The sequence below is a fragment of the Arachis hypogaea genome, chromosome 16 (assembly GCF_003086295.3).
Source record: "Arachis hypogaea cultivar Tifrunner chromosome 16, arahy.Tifrunner.gnm2.J5K5, whole genome shotgun sequence".
Lineage (NCBI taxonomy): Eukaryota > Viridiplantae > Streptophyta > Magnoliopsida > Fabales > Fabaceae > Arachis > Arachis hypogaea.
Genome location: NC_092051.1, coordinates 44,412,181 through 44,426,355, shown reverse-complemented (window position 1 = coordinate 44,426,355; position 14,175 = coordinate 44,412,181). Strand labels below are relative to the sequence as shown.

The following is a 14,175-nucleotide window of genomic DNA, read 5'->3' as shown; positions in this document are numbered from 1 at the left end:
GAAATTTTCGAAAAAGAAGGAGACATGGCCGAAAATAATAACAATGCAAGGAAGATTCTTGGTGACTTTACTACACCAAATTCCAATTTACATGGAAGAAACATCTCAATCCCTGCCATTGGAGCAAAAAATTTTGAGCTAAAGCCTCAATCAGTTTCTCTGATGCAACAGAACTGCAAGTTCCATGGACTTCCATCAGAAGATCCTTTTCAGTTCTTAACTGAATTCTTGCAGATCTGTGATACTGTTAAGACCAATGGGGTTGATCCCGAGGTATACAGGCTTATGCTTTTCCCGTTTGCTGTAAGAGATAGAGCTAGAGTATGGTTGGACTCTCAACCTAAAGATAGTCTGAACTCTTGGGATAAGCTGGTCACGACTTTTTTAGACAAGTTCTTTCCTCCTCAAAAGCTTAGCAAGCTTAGAGTGGATGTTCAAACCTTCAAATAGAAAGAAGGTGAATCCCTCTATGAAGCTTGGGAGAGATACAAGAAACTGACCAAAAATTTTCCTTCTGACATGCTTTCAGAATGGACCATCCTGGATATATTCTATGATGGTCTGTCTGAATTATCAAAGATGTCATTAGACCATTCTACAGGTGGATCTATTCACCTAAAGAAAATGCCTGCAGAAGCTCAAGAACTCATTGACATGGTTGCAAATAACTAGTTCATGTATACTTCTGAAAGGAATCCTGTGAGTAATGGGACGCCTCAGAGGAAGGGAGTTCTTGAAATTGATACTCTGAATGCCATATTGGCTCAGAACAAAATATTGACTCAGCAAGTCAATATGATTTCTCAGAGTCTAAATGGAATGCAAGCTGCATCCAACAGTACTCAAGAGGCATTTTCTTTACTGTTTTTAGGGTTGTTTCATGCATTTCTTTAGGAAATAAGCTAGTTTTGGGTAGATATTCACCTACACCTTGATTCAAGCATACATTGTGCATTTTACATTATTTCATGAGGATTTTGCATGAATTTAGTGACAAATTGTATGCTGCATTACCCATGACTTGGACTAGAACTTTGATGCACTCTGTTGCTTGATTTCAGGACCAAAGGGGGCCCGAAAAGAGGAGGCTGGAAATCCTGGAATGGGGGATTGAAGAGGGGTCTTCGGACTCCCTCCCCTCACACACTTTTCCTTCTCTTTCTTTTAGTTGTAATTTTCATTTATGAATTTGAAGTTTTATTTTCAGTTTTTATCTTCATCTTTACTTTTCTGCACTTTCTTTCTTTTCTATTTTTGTAGAGCAATGATCAACTAACTCTTTACATTGGGTTAGAGAGCTCTATTATGATTCAATGGATTAAGTATAGTTCTTATTATTCTTCTTCTATCTTTTCTCTTGATTTTAATTGAAAGCTTTCGATCTTCATCCAATTGAGTAGTTATCTTGGAAAAGAAACTATTCATACTTGGATCTCTTCTGAACCTTGAAAGAGGAATGAAGAGATCAAGCTAGAAATGCTTTCTCATGCTGGACCAAATTGGGTGTGGATGAATATGTGACTATAATCCTTCCAACACTTGATTTGGGAAATGCATGTGGTATAATCAGTGACCATACTTCATCTCTTCTCATGAGCAATTGACCAAGGAATTGGCTGTTGATCAAGATTTGAGAGATTGAATTACAAGGAATTGTAATTCGATCAATTAAGATTGCCAAGGAGATCAATGAGTGCATTGATTGAGGAAGAGATGAGAATGAACTTGATCCGGAGGATTGCAATATCTCTTGATCTCAATGTTCATTTTATTTTTAGTTCTTACATTTACTTTCCATTTTACTTTTCTGCACTTTATTGCTTTCTTTATTTTTCTGTGAATTTACATTTCCTTGTTGCTCATCATCCAAATCTGAATCGTCTAACTAGGATAATCAATTAACCATTGATTTCTTAATCCGTTAATCTCTGTGGGATTCGACCTCACTCTATTGTGAGTTTTTACTTGACGACAAATTCGGTACACTTGCCGAAGGGAGATTTGTTGCGAGACAAGTTTTCCGTGCATCAAGTTTATGGCACCGTTGCCGGGGATTGATTGTGCATCAACAATGATTAAATTGGAAGATCACTAGATTGAGCATTTTTATTTTGTGAATTTCATTTTCTGTTTGAGTGATTTACTTTTTGTTTTAGTTAAACTTCTTCCCTTCCCCCTCTACTCTTTTGTTTTTCTTTGTTATTTTCAATTCTCTTTGCTAACCCACTAACTGTTTGATATATTGCATCACCCACAACTAACAGTAATTATGACACAAATACTTTCTGCACCTAGCTTTTCTTGCTTGCACTTGATGGTTGTATGACAGGGAGAAGAATTGGGACTTCAACTTCCTTCGATTCTGAACCTGAGAGGACCTTCCTTAGATTAAGGAGGGAGGCAAGAGGAAAAAAAGTGATTGGTGCTGAGGAAGAAGAGAAATTCTTTGAACCAAACATGGAAGACAACATGGAAAACTATCATGAAGAAGAAGATCACAACCATGGGGGAAGAGGTAGAGCAAATCATGCTGGGGAGGATAGAAAGGTTTTGGGCTCTTACATCAATCCAAACCTAGGCAATTGTGAAAGTAGCATCCAAAAGCCAACAATCCATGCCAACAACTTTGAACTCAAACCACAGCTCATCACCCTTGTTCAGAACAATTGCTCGTTTGGAGGAGGTGTTCAAGAAGACCCCAATCAACATTTAACCACCTTCCTGAGGATATGTGACACAGTAAAGTCTAATGGTGTTCATCCTGACACCTATAGACTGCTCTTATTTCCATTCTCACTTAGGGACAAAGCAGCCAAGTGGCTGAAATCTTTCCCAAGGGAAAGTTTGACAACTTGGGAAGACGTGGTAAACAAATTCTTAGCAAGATTTTACCCTCCTCAACGAATCAATAGGCTGAGAGCTGAAGTCCAAACTTTCAGGCAACAAGATGGCGAGACTCTATATGAAGCATGGGAGAGGTTTAAGGACTTAACAAGGAGGTGTCCACCTGACATGTTCAACGAATGGGTGCAGCTGCACATTTTCTATGAAGGGCTCTCTTATGAGTCAAAGAAGGCCGTAGACCATTCATCCGGGGGATCTTTGAACAAGAAGAAGACTATTGAGGAAGCCATAGATGTTATTGAAACAATAGCAGAGAACGACTACTTCTATGCTTCCGAAAGAGGGAACACAAGAGGAGTAATGGAGCTAAACAATGTAGATGCTCTGTTGGCCCAAAACAAGCTCATTATCCAGCAGCTGGCTGACCTCACCAAGAAGATGGAGAGGAACCAAGTAGCAGCAATCTCAACTTCATCAACAACCCAAGAAGGAGTGAATGAAGAAGCAGAGGGTAGTCAGGAGCAAGCCAACTACATTGGGAATTCACCAAGGAAAAACTATGATCCATACTCCAAGACCTACAACCCTGGATGGAGAAACCACCCAAACTTTGGGTGGGGAAGTGAGCAAGATCAAAACCAAGACCAGAGATGTTACAACTCCAACAACAATGTAGCTCACCAGCAGTTCACACAGAGGACATCTCAACACCCCCACAACAATACTTCTCCACACGCTTATCAAAGCCAAAACAGCACATCTGCTCCAAATCACTCGTCAATTGATGACAAGCTCTCTAAGATTGAAGCCTTACTTGAAGGAATATGCCAAGAGATTCAAGAAAATAAGGTGTTCAAAGAGGAGGTGCGAGCCATATTAAGAACCAGGGAGAGACCATTAGGAAGCTGGAATTCCAAGTGGGATATTTAGCTGAGAAGATCCCCAAACCTACTGATAGCTTCCCAAGTGACACGGAGAAAAATCCCAAAGCTGAAGCAAAGAAAGTAAGATGGGAAGATTGCAAAATGGTCACTACAAGTGATCAAGAGACTGAAGACAAGCAAGGCAAACTTCTCGAACATCCTGAAGACAACTCAACAAAGGAGGAGGATAAAGACCACCAAGAACCAGAAATCTCACAACAAGAGCTGCTGAAGCTCTATGCACCCTTTCCTCAACTGCTCAATGGTGCTGTGGGAAAGAGAATTACTCAAGGTTCCTAGACTTGTTTGCATCTTTGCATGTAAACATACCATTCATCAAGGCAATTCAGCAAATGCTTGCATTCATCAAGTATATGAAAGAACTTCTGCCCAGGAAAAGCTCACTCAAAGGAGGCCAGACTATAGTGATAAACAAGGAATGTAGTGCCCTTATTCAACCTGAGTTGCCTACAAAAAGAAGAGACCCAGCGAGTTTTCACATCCCTTGTGCCATAGGTGAAACTATGTTCGATAGAGCACTATGTGATTTGGGGGCCAGCATCAACTTACTGCCTTTATCCCTGGCAAAGAGGCTGTAGATCAATGAGATAATGCCCACAGATGTAATCATCAGATTGGCTGACAAAACTCAAAAACAAGCAATAGGAGTGGTGGAAAATGTGTTGCTAAAGGTTGGAAAATACTTTCTCCCAACAGACTTTGTCATCCTGGACATGGAAGAGAGTCACTCTCATCCAATCATATTGGGAAGACCATTCCTAGCTACGGCCAGAGCACTTATCGATGTAGAGAAAGGGGAGCTAATATTGAGAATCCATGATGAACGACTCAGCTTCAATGTTTTCAAACTCTCACAAGAAACAGATCAAGAGGACAAGGAATGAAGCACAAATGATAATGAGACACTGAAGGAGGAGACAAGCACTGAAGCACAGCCAGATCATTCTGAGATTCCCTTAATTGATAAACAAGGAACACAGCAATTGCCACAGCTCAAGAAAAAATTGGAGGAACCTAAACCTCTAGAGGCAGGTAAAGACAGCATCACAACCCCTGCAGAAAAAGAGGTCACCAAGGGGAAGGCAACCTCAAAAGAAACAAAGAAGAAGGTACCAAGGAGGTGGAGGAACAAGAAGATCCCTACGGAAGACTTCTCTCCAGGGGATAGAGTTGTCTCAGCTTACTTCCCAGATATTCCCCCTAATCTCCCTACTGTACCATCTCAATTACCTAAAGTCTTCACTATCAATAGAGTTCTTTCCCTGGAACATGTGGAGATCATTGATCCAACCAATGGATATAAGTCCATAGCAAGAGGGGAGGACTTTAAGCACTACCAACCACCCTGATGAGGGAAAAACGTCAAGCTAATGACGGTAAAGAAGCACTTCATGGGAGGCAACCCATGTTTTATATGTTTTTAAAATAATGAATAAATCAATGTTTATGAATTTCAACCCAAACTTGACAAACACTTGGTGAAATCTTTATCATGCAGTATATAGTGAAGAACAAGTTTGGTGTTCAAAGCAAACCAAGATGCATGCTAATCTTGGGAGCATTGAACAAAACTTTTCATCACATTGCTTCAAACTAAGTTTGGTGTCACCCCATGGTGCCACCAAAATGCATATAAGGACCCACCAATAGTTAGTTAGTTAGTTAGAATTCATAAATAAACAATCAAATCTTTTCTTCCCTTTTATTAATATTAGCCGTAAAGTTCATATGGTCATTTTAATATCCTTTCTTACTTTTCTTAGTTTGTCCTTATAGGAAAAGAAAAGGAGCATTAAAAGGGATAGATTGGACAACCAAACAAAGAAGGATCAGACACCACAAAAGGAGGGGCTACACACTTGTTCTAAAAAGGGAATACATCGAAAAATGTTGCCATGCAACATTGAAAAAATGGGACCCCTAGAAGACCGAGCAATCCCCATCATAAAGTGATGATCCTTGTCTTCTAGCCATGCATAACCCCAACCGTCCATCAAGTGACCACTTCATCAATCTACACCCTCCATTCTCTCACAACTTCTCTATATAAACGACCCTTGTCCGTACCACCCTTCATTGTCATCACACACCCTTCACCACTCCTCATTTCAGTACAAAACACCCTCTATCCGATTATAAACATTCCTCCCCTCACTCTCTTCATTGCCATAAAACCCTAAACAACCAAAAGTCTCCACAACCTTACCACCTTCACATATTAACTATCATTCATGGCGTCTTCGGGTTCTAAAAGAAGGAAGGGAAAGGAACCAATGGAAGAACACCCTTATGATGAAAAGAGATTTAGAAGCTTGCATCATGCATTGCAATACGGGTGGATGGTTAATAAGGAAATCATTTATGAGCTGGGATTTCAAGTTAAAAAGACTGAGTGTCTCGAAATTACAGAGAAGATAGAAAGGAGAAGATGGGAGCTCCTCACTGACCCAGTCATTAAGGTAAATGCAAACCTCATAAGAGAATTTTATGCAAATGCGGTTTGATATGATAAGAAGGATGAGTCCTATACAAGCTTTGTGAGAGGAAAGATGGTGGACTTTGGTCCCATGAGTGTCATGAGGGCATTGAAGCTACGGTCTATACAGTTTGAAGAAGAAAGCTATCACTCAAGATTGGACAACCCCAATTATGACCAGATTCTACAAGATATCTGTGTACCAGGAGCTAACTGGGAAAGGGGTGCGGGAAATAAACTAAAGTTCATCAAGAGAACAGAGCTCACTCCTGAAGCCAAGGGGTGGTTTGAGCTAGTGAGAAGGTCTATTCTCCCAGCTGCAAACAACTCGGAGGTGAATGTCAAGAGAGCCACAATTGTGCACTGTATACTGAAGGGAGGAGAAATCAAGGTCCATGAACTCATAGCTGAAGGCATTAGAAAGATGGCGGAGAAAAGCGACTCAAGAGGAACGATAGGTTACCCCAGCACTATTTACCGAATTTGCAAGAAAGCTGGGGTGGTTTTTGAAGATGAGGACCCCGTGTGGATAAAGGAAGGCATTCCAATAACTGTACGAAGGATGAATGCCACTGCATCTCCCCTACCTCAACGGAAGCAAAGGAAGAGGACAACCCCTCAAGTAGTAGAAGGACAAGCCATAGAAGGGCAAACACCAACCACCTTGAATATGCATCAATTGCAGGAGGCCATTAGTGGACTATCTCAACAATACTTGGAGAGCCAAGGAGCACAGAGAGAACTTCAACTACAGATGATGGGGTAGCAAGAGGAGTCACTCTCAAGATGGATGACTCAACAAGGTGAGTGGCAAAAGCAAATGATGGAACAACAACTGAGTCAAGGACAACAATGGGGAGATACATTCAACAAGGTAGAACAAAGGCAAAATGAGCAACAAGAATCCATCCAGAAGCTAATCAACATCCAAGCACATCAAGGGGCAGAATTATTGGACGAGCAAAGGGCATTCGCAGAAGGAGTTTACATGAGCGAGACAGGACATCACATAAACACTCAAGCCAGGCTCGGCTACTTAGTAGGACAACTGCCAATATTGCATCCAGGAATAGCCCGGTATGAAGAAATGAAGGATGAATTAGTACGAGAGGAAAGACAAAGGGTGGAAGAGAGTCATGAATCAGTAAGAAAGGCACTTGAGGATTGGAAGCAAGCAAAATTGGCACGGATGAGAAGGAATGCAAGAGGACACAAAGAAAGCAATAAAAAAGGAGAGCATGGACCTCCACAAGAGTAAAAGGTGGTGGAGTTCCTTCTTTGGTCCATTTTTCTTCTATGCTTTAAATAAGGAAGATCTTGTATAAAATAGAACTTGCTTCCATGTTAGTTTAAACCTTCTTGAATTCTGTTTTTTTATCTTATGTGTTGAAGAGGTCTCTGTGTGCTGGTCTTTATGTTACTGCATCTTTCCCTTATTTACTTGTAAGCTTGTCCATTTTAAATCAAATGAAGAAGAGAATGTTTATGTTTTTAAAAGACCAGAGTAGAGTTCATAATGTGGAAGTACATTCATGAATCTTTGGGGTAGTCATAAGTTAGCTAAGTTGGTTCAACCACAAGGCTAGGAGGACAACTATCTATCCTGAATACTTGACTTTAAATATACCCATGAGACTAAGTTAATAACAAGATCCTAATAAGAGAAAAGGGAAAGAACAATGGAAGTGAAAAACAAAAGAAAAAGAGTAAGCAATAAGGCTAGGCACCAATGGTTTGGACCTTGAGACAAGTGTCTGTGGTGCTCCTGTGTGAGGGATCTACTTGGATGAATAAGCTCTCAGGGGTGCTTCATCACTTGGTAACTTGGGTTAACTAACCCAGGATTATCAGCTGAAAATCCACTATCAAGAGTAACTGATGAGCAGATAATTTATACGCTTTTTGGCATTGTTTTTAATATGTTTTTAGTAGAATCTAGTTACTTTTAGGGATGTTTTCATTAGTTTTTATGTTAAATTCACATTTCTGGACTTTACTATGAGTTTGTGTATTTTTCTGTGATTTCAGGTATTTTCTGGCTGAAATTGAGGGACTTGAGCAAAAATCAGATTCAGAGGTTGAAGAAGGACTGCTGATGCTGTTGGATTCTGACCTCCCTGCACTCAAAATGGATTTTCTGGAGCTACAGAACTCAAAATGGCTCGCTTCTAATTGCGTTGGAAAGTAGACATCCAGGGCTTTCCAGCAATATATAATAGTTCATATTTTGCCCAAGTTTAGACGATGCAAACTGGCGTTCAACGTCAGCTCTCTGCCCAATTCTGGCGTCCAGCACCAGAAACAAGTTGCAAAGTGGAGTTCAACGCCCAAAATGGCACAAAAGCTGGCGTTCAACTCCAAGAAGGACCTCTACACGTGCAACACTCAAGCTCAGCCCAAGCACACACCAAGTGGGTCCCGGAAGTGGATTTATGCATCAATTACTTACTTCTGTAAACCCTAGTAGCTAGTTTATTATAAATAGGACTTTTTACTATTGTATTTGACATCCTGGATTGTATTTTGATCCTGTGATCTCGTTTTGGGGGCTGGCCATCTCGGCCATGCCTGGACCTTTCACTTATGTATTTTCAACGATAGAGTTTCTGCACTCCATAGATTAAGGTGTGGAGCTCTGCTGTTCCTCAAAGATTAATGCAAAGTACTACTGTTTTTCTATTCAATTCAACTTGTTCCGCTACTAAGATATTCATTCGCACTTCAATCTGAATGTGATGAACGTGACAATCATCATCATTCCTTATGAACGCGTGCCTGACAACCACTTACGTTCTACCTTTGATTGAATGAGTATCTCTTAGATCTCTTAATCAGAATCTTCGTGGTGTAAGCTAGATTAATGGCGGCATTCATGAGAATCTGGAAAGTCTAAACCTTGTCTGTGGTATTCCGAGTAGGATTCAGGGATTGAATGACTGTGACGAACTCCAAACTCGCGATTGCTGGGCGTAGTGACAGACGCAAAAGGATAGTAAATTCTATTCCAGTATGATCGAGAACCTCCAAGATGATTAGCCATGCAGTGACAGCACATCGGACCATTTTCACAGAGAGGAATAGGATGTAGCCATCGACAAGGGTGATGCCTCCAGACGATTAGCCGTGCTGTGACAGAGCATTTGGACCATTTTCCCGAGAGGATTGAAAGTAGCCATTGGCACCGGTGACATCCTTACAAAAAGCCAGCCATAGAAAGGAGTAAAACTGATTGGATGAAGACAGCAGGAAAGCAGAGGTTCAGAGGAACGAAAGCATCTCTATGCGCTTATCTGAAATTCTTACCAATGATTTACATAAGTATTTCTATCCTTAGTTTATTATTTATTTTCGAAAACTCCATAACTATTTTATATCCGCCTGACTGAGATTTACAAGGTGACCATAGCTTGCTTCATACCAACAATCTCCATGGGATCGACCCTTACTTACGTAAGGCTTATTACTTGGACCACCCAGTGCACTTGCTGGTTAGTTGTATCGAAGTTGTGACAAATTATGAATTGAGATTAGAGCACCAAGTTTTTGGAGCCATTACCAGAGATCACAATTTCGTGCACCAAGTTTTTGGCGCTGTTGCCGGGGATTGTTCGAGTTTGGACAACTGACGGTTCATCTTGTTGCTCAGATTGGGTAACTTTCTTTTCGTTTTCTTTTCAAAAAAGTTTTCAAAAATTTTTCAAAAAAATCTTTCAAAAATTTCTCCTTTGTTTTCGAAAAAAAAAAATATTTTCAAAAATATATTTTTCTTCAGAATTTTTAAGAATGAATCCTAGTGTTTCATGAAGCATGTTGAAGCCTAGCTGGCTGTAAAGCCATGCCTGTAGGGAATGTCAGGCGTGTCATGTCTGAGTTACATACTAAAGCTTGGCTGGCTATTAAGCCATGCCTAACCCTTTGATTGGAGCTTTAGACTAAAGAGCATAAGATTCCTGGAATTCATATTAAAAATTTTGGAATCCTTATTTTTCTTTTTCAAAATGATTTTCGAAAAAATTAAAAGAAAATACAAAAAAATTAGAAAATCATAAAAATCAAAAATATTTTTGTGTTTCTTGTTTGAGTCTTGAGTCATATTTTAAGTTTGGTGTCAATTGCATATTCATCTTGCATTTTTCGAAAATTCATGCATTCATAGTGTTCTTCATGATCTTCAAGTTGTTCTTGGTCAGTCTTCTTGTTTGATCTTGATGTTTTCTTGTTTTGTGTCTTTTCTTGTTTTACATGTGCATTTTTCGTTTATTAGAGTCTAAACATGAAAGATTTCTAAGTTTGATGTCTTGCATGTTTTCTTTGCATATAAAATTTTTCAAAAATATGTTCTTGATGTTCATCATGATATTCACGGTGTTCTTGGTGTTCATCTTGACATTCATAGCATTCTTGCATACATTCATAGTTTTGATCTAAAATTTTCATGCATTGCATCTTTTTCATGTTTTTCTCTCTCATCATAAAAAAATTTCAAAAATAAAAAAATATCTTTCCCTTTTCCTTCTCATCAAATTCGAAAATTTGAATTGACTTTTTCAAAATTTTTAAAATTCAGTTGTTTCTTATGAGTCAAATCAAATTTTCAATTTAAAAATCTTATCTTTTTCAAAATCTTTTTCAAAAATCAAACCTTTTTCATTTTTTTAGTTATTTTCGAAAATTATAAAAATATTTTTCAAAAATCTTTTTCTTATCTTTATCACATAATTTTTGAAAATCATATCATCAATTAATGTTTTGATTCAAAAATTTTCAAGTTTGTTACTTGCTTGTTAAGAAAGATTCAAACTTTAAGTTCTAGAATCATATCTTGTGATTTCTTGTGAATCAAGTCATTAATTGTGATTTTAAAAATCAAATCTTTTTCAAAACTAATTTCAATCATATCTTTTCAAAAATATCTTCATATCTTATCTTTTTTTCAAAAAAAAATTTGATTTTAAAAATATCTTTTCTAACCTCTTATCTTCTTATCTTTTCAAAATTGATTTTCAAAATTTGTTTCAACTAACTAACTAACTTTTTGTTTGTTTCTTATCTTTTTCAAAACTACCTAACTAATTTTCTCTCTCTAATTTTCGAAAATATCTCCCCCTTTTTCAAAAAAAAAAATCTTTTTAATTAACTAATTATTTTAAATTTTTTTTTTAAATTTTCGAAAATTACTAACCTTTTTCAAAAACTATTTTCAAAAATCACTAACTCTTTTTCAAAAATTATTTTCGAAAATTCTCCTTCTCCCTCATCTTATTTTATTTATTTATTCATCTACTAACATCTCTCCCTCACTCACCAAAAATCCGAACCCCCTCTCTCTTTCTGAGTTCAGATATTTTTTTTTATTCTTTCTTCTACTCACACTGGGAACCTCTATACTGTGGTAAAAAGGATCCCTATTATTATTATTTTTTCTGTTCCCTCCTTTTTCATATGAGCAGGAGCAAGGACAAGAACATTCTTGTTGAAGCAGATCCAGAACCTAAAAGGACTCTGAAAAGGAAACTAAGAGAAGCTAAAATACAACATTCCAGAGACAACCTTTCAGAAATTTTCGAACAAGAAGAGGAGATGGCAGCCAAAAATAAGGATAATGCAAGGAGAATGCTTGGTGACTTTACAACACCTAATTCCAATTTACATGGAAGAAGCATCTTCATTCCTGCCATTGGAGTAAACAATTTTGAGCTGAAACCTCAATTAGTTTCTCTGATGCAGCAGAACTGCAAGTTTCATGGACTTCCATCTGAAGATCCTTTTCAGTTCTTAACTGAATTCTTGCAGATATGTGATACTGTTAAGACTAATGGAGTAGATCCTGAAGTCTACAGGCTCATGCTTTTCCCTTTTGCTGTAAGAGACAGAGCTAGAGTATGGTTGGACTCTCAACCTAAGGATAGCCTGAACTCTTGGGATAAGCTGGTCAAGGCTTTCTTAGCCAAGTTCTTTCCTCCTCAAAAGCTGAGTAAGCTTAGAGTAGATGTTCAGACCTTCAGACAGAAAGAAGGTGAATCCCTCTATGAAGCTTGGGAGAGATACAAAGGACTGACCAAAAAGTGTCCTTCTGACATGCTTTCAGAATGGATCATCCTGGATATATTCTATGATGGTCTGTCGGAATTAGCTAAAATTTCATTGGATACTTCTGCAGGTGGATCCATTCACCTAAAGAAAATGCCTGCAGAAGCTCAAGAACTCATTGACATGGTTGCTAATAACCAGTTCATGTACACTTCTGAGAGGAATCCTGTGAGCAATGGGACGCCTATGAAGAAGGGAGTTCTTGAAATTGATACTCTGAATGCCATATTGGCTCAGAATAAAATATTGACTCAGCAAGTCAATATGATTTCTCAGAGTCTGAAAGGAATGCAAGCTGCATCCAACAGTACTCAAGAGGCATCTTCTAAAGAAGAAGCTTATGATCCTGAGAACCCTGCAATAGCAGAGGTAAATTACATAGGTGAACCTTATGGAAACACCTATAATCCATCATGGAGAAATCATCCAAATCTCTCATGGAAGGATCAAAAGCCTCAATAAGGCTTTAATAATGGTGGAAGATACAGGTTTAACAATAGTAAACCTTTTCCGTCATCCACTCAGCAACAGACAGAGAATTCTGAGCAGAATCCATCTAGCTTAGCAAACTTAGTCTCTGATCTATCTAAGGCCACTGTGAGTTTCATGAATGAAACAAGGTCCTCCATTAGAAATTTGGAGGCACAAGTGGGCCAGCTGAGTAAGAAGATCACTGAAATCCCTCCCAGTACTCTCCCAAGCAATACAGAAGAAAACCCAAAAGGAGAGTGCAAGGCCATTGAATTGATCACCATGGCCGAACCCAAAGAAGGAGAGGAGAACGTGAATCCCAGTGAGGAAGACCTCCTGGGACGTCCAGTGATCAATAAGGAGTTTCTCATTGAGGAACCAAAGGACCCTGAGGCTCATCTAGAGACCACAGAGATTCCATTGAACCTCCTTATGCCATTCATGAGCTCTGATGAGTATTCCTCTTCTGAAGAGAATGAGGATGTCAGTGAAGAGCAAGTTGCCAAGTTCCTCGGTGCAATCATGAAGCTGAATGCCAACTTATTTGGTAAAAAGACTTGGGGAGATGAACCTCCCCTGTTCACCAATGAACTAAACGCATTGGATTTACTGAGATTGCCTCAGAAAAAAGAGGATCCTGGAAAGTTTCTCATACCTTGTACCATAAACACCATGATCTTTGAAAAGGCTCTGTGTGACCTTGGTTCAGGAATAAACCTCATGCCCCTCTCTGTAATAGAGAAACTGGGAATCTATGGGGTGCAAGCTGCGAAAATCTCATTAGAGATGGCAGACAATTCAAGAAAATAGGCTTATGGACAAGTAGAGGACGTGTTAGTAAAGGTTGAAGGCCTTTACATCCCTGCTGATTTTATAGTCCTGGATACTGGGAAGAATAAGGATGAATCCATCATCCTTGGAAGACCCTTCCTAGCCACAGCAAGAGCTGTGATTGATGTTGACAGAGGTGAATTAGTCCTTCAATTGAATGAGGACTCCCTTGTGTTTGCAACTCAAGGTCATCCTTCTGTAAACATGGAGAGGAAGCACAGTAAGCTTCTCTCAAAACAGAGTCAACTAGAGCCCCACAGTCAAACTCTAAGTTTGGTGTTGGGAGGCCACAACCAAACTCTAAGTTTGGTGTTGAACTCCCATATCTAAACTCTAAGTTTGGTGTTGGGGAGTCTCAACAATGCTCTGAACATCTGTGAGGCTCCATGAGAGCCCATTGTCAAGCTATTGACATTAAAGAAGCGCTTGTTGGGAGGCAACCCAATTTTTATTTATCTAATTTTATTTTTATTGTTTTTCATGTTTTCTTAGGTTCATAATCATGTGGAGTCACAAAAT

The 14,175-nt window shown here is 38.9% G+C and overlaps 3 non-coding genes across 3 annotated transcripts; all 3 read right to left on the bottom strand.

Annotated features, from left to right (window-relative positions):
- Window positions 1-417: 417 nt before the first annotated feature.
- On the bottom strand, window positions 418-525 carry LOC112761659 (small nucleolar RNA R71). Its single transcript, XR_003182045.1, has one exon. It is a non-coding gene; the product is annotated as a small nucleolar RNA R71 (small nucleolar RNA).
- Window positions 526-2,910: 2,385 nt separating this feature from the next.
- LOC112760752 (small nucleolar RNA R71) lies at window positions 2,911-3,014 on the bottom strand. The gene has a single exon (XR_003181177.1). It is a non-coding gene; the product is annotated as a small nucleolar RNA R71 (small nucleolar RNA).
- A 9,226-nt stretch (window positions 3,015-12,240) lies between these two features.
- LOC112760177 (small nucleolar RNA R71) lies at window positions 12,241-12,348 on the bottom strand. Its single transcript, XR_003180629.1, has one exon. It is a non-coding gene; the product is annotated as a small nucleolar RNA R71 (small nucleolar RNA).
- Window positions 12,349-14,175: the final 1,827 nt, after the last annotated feature.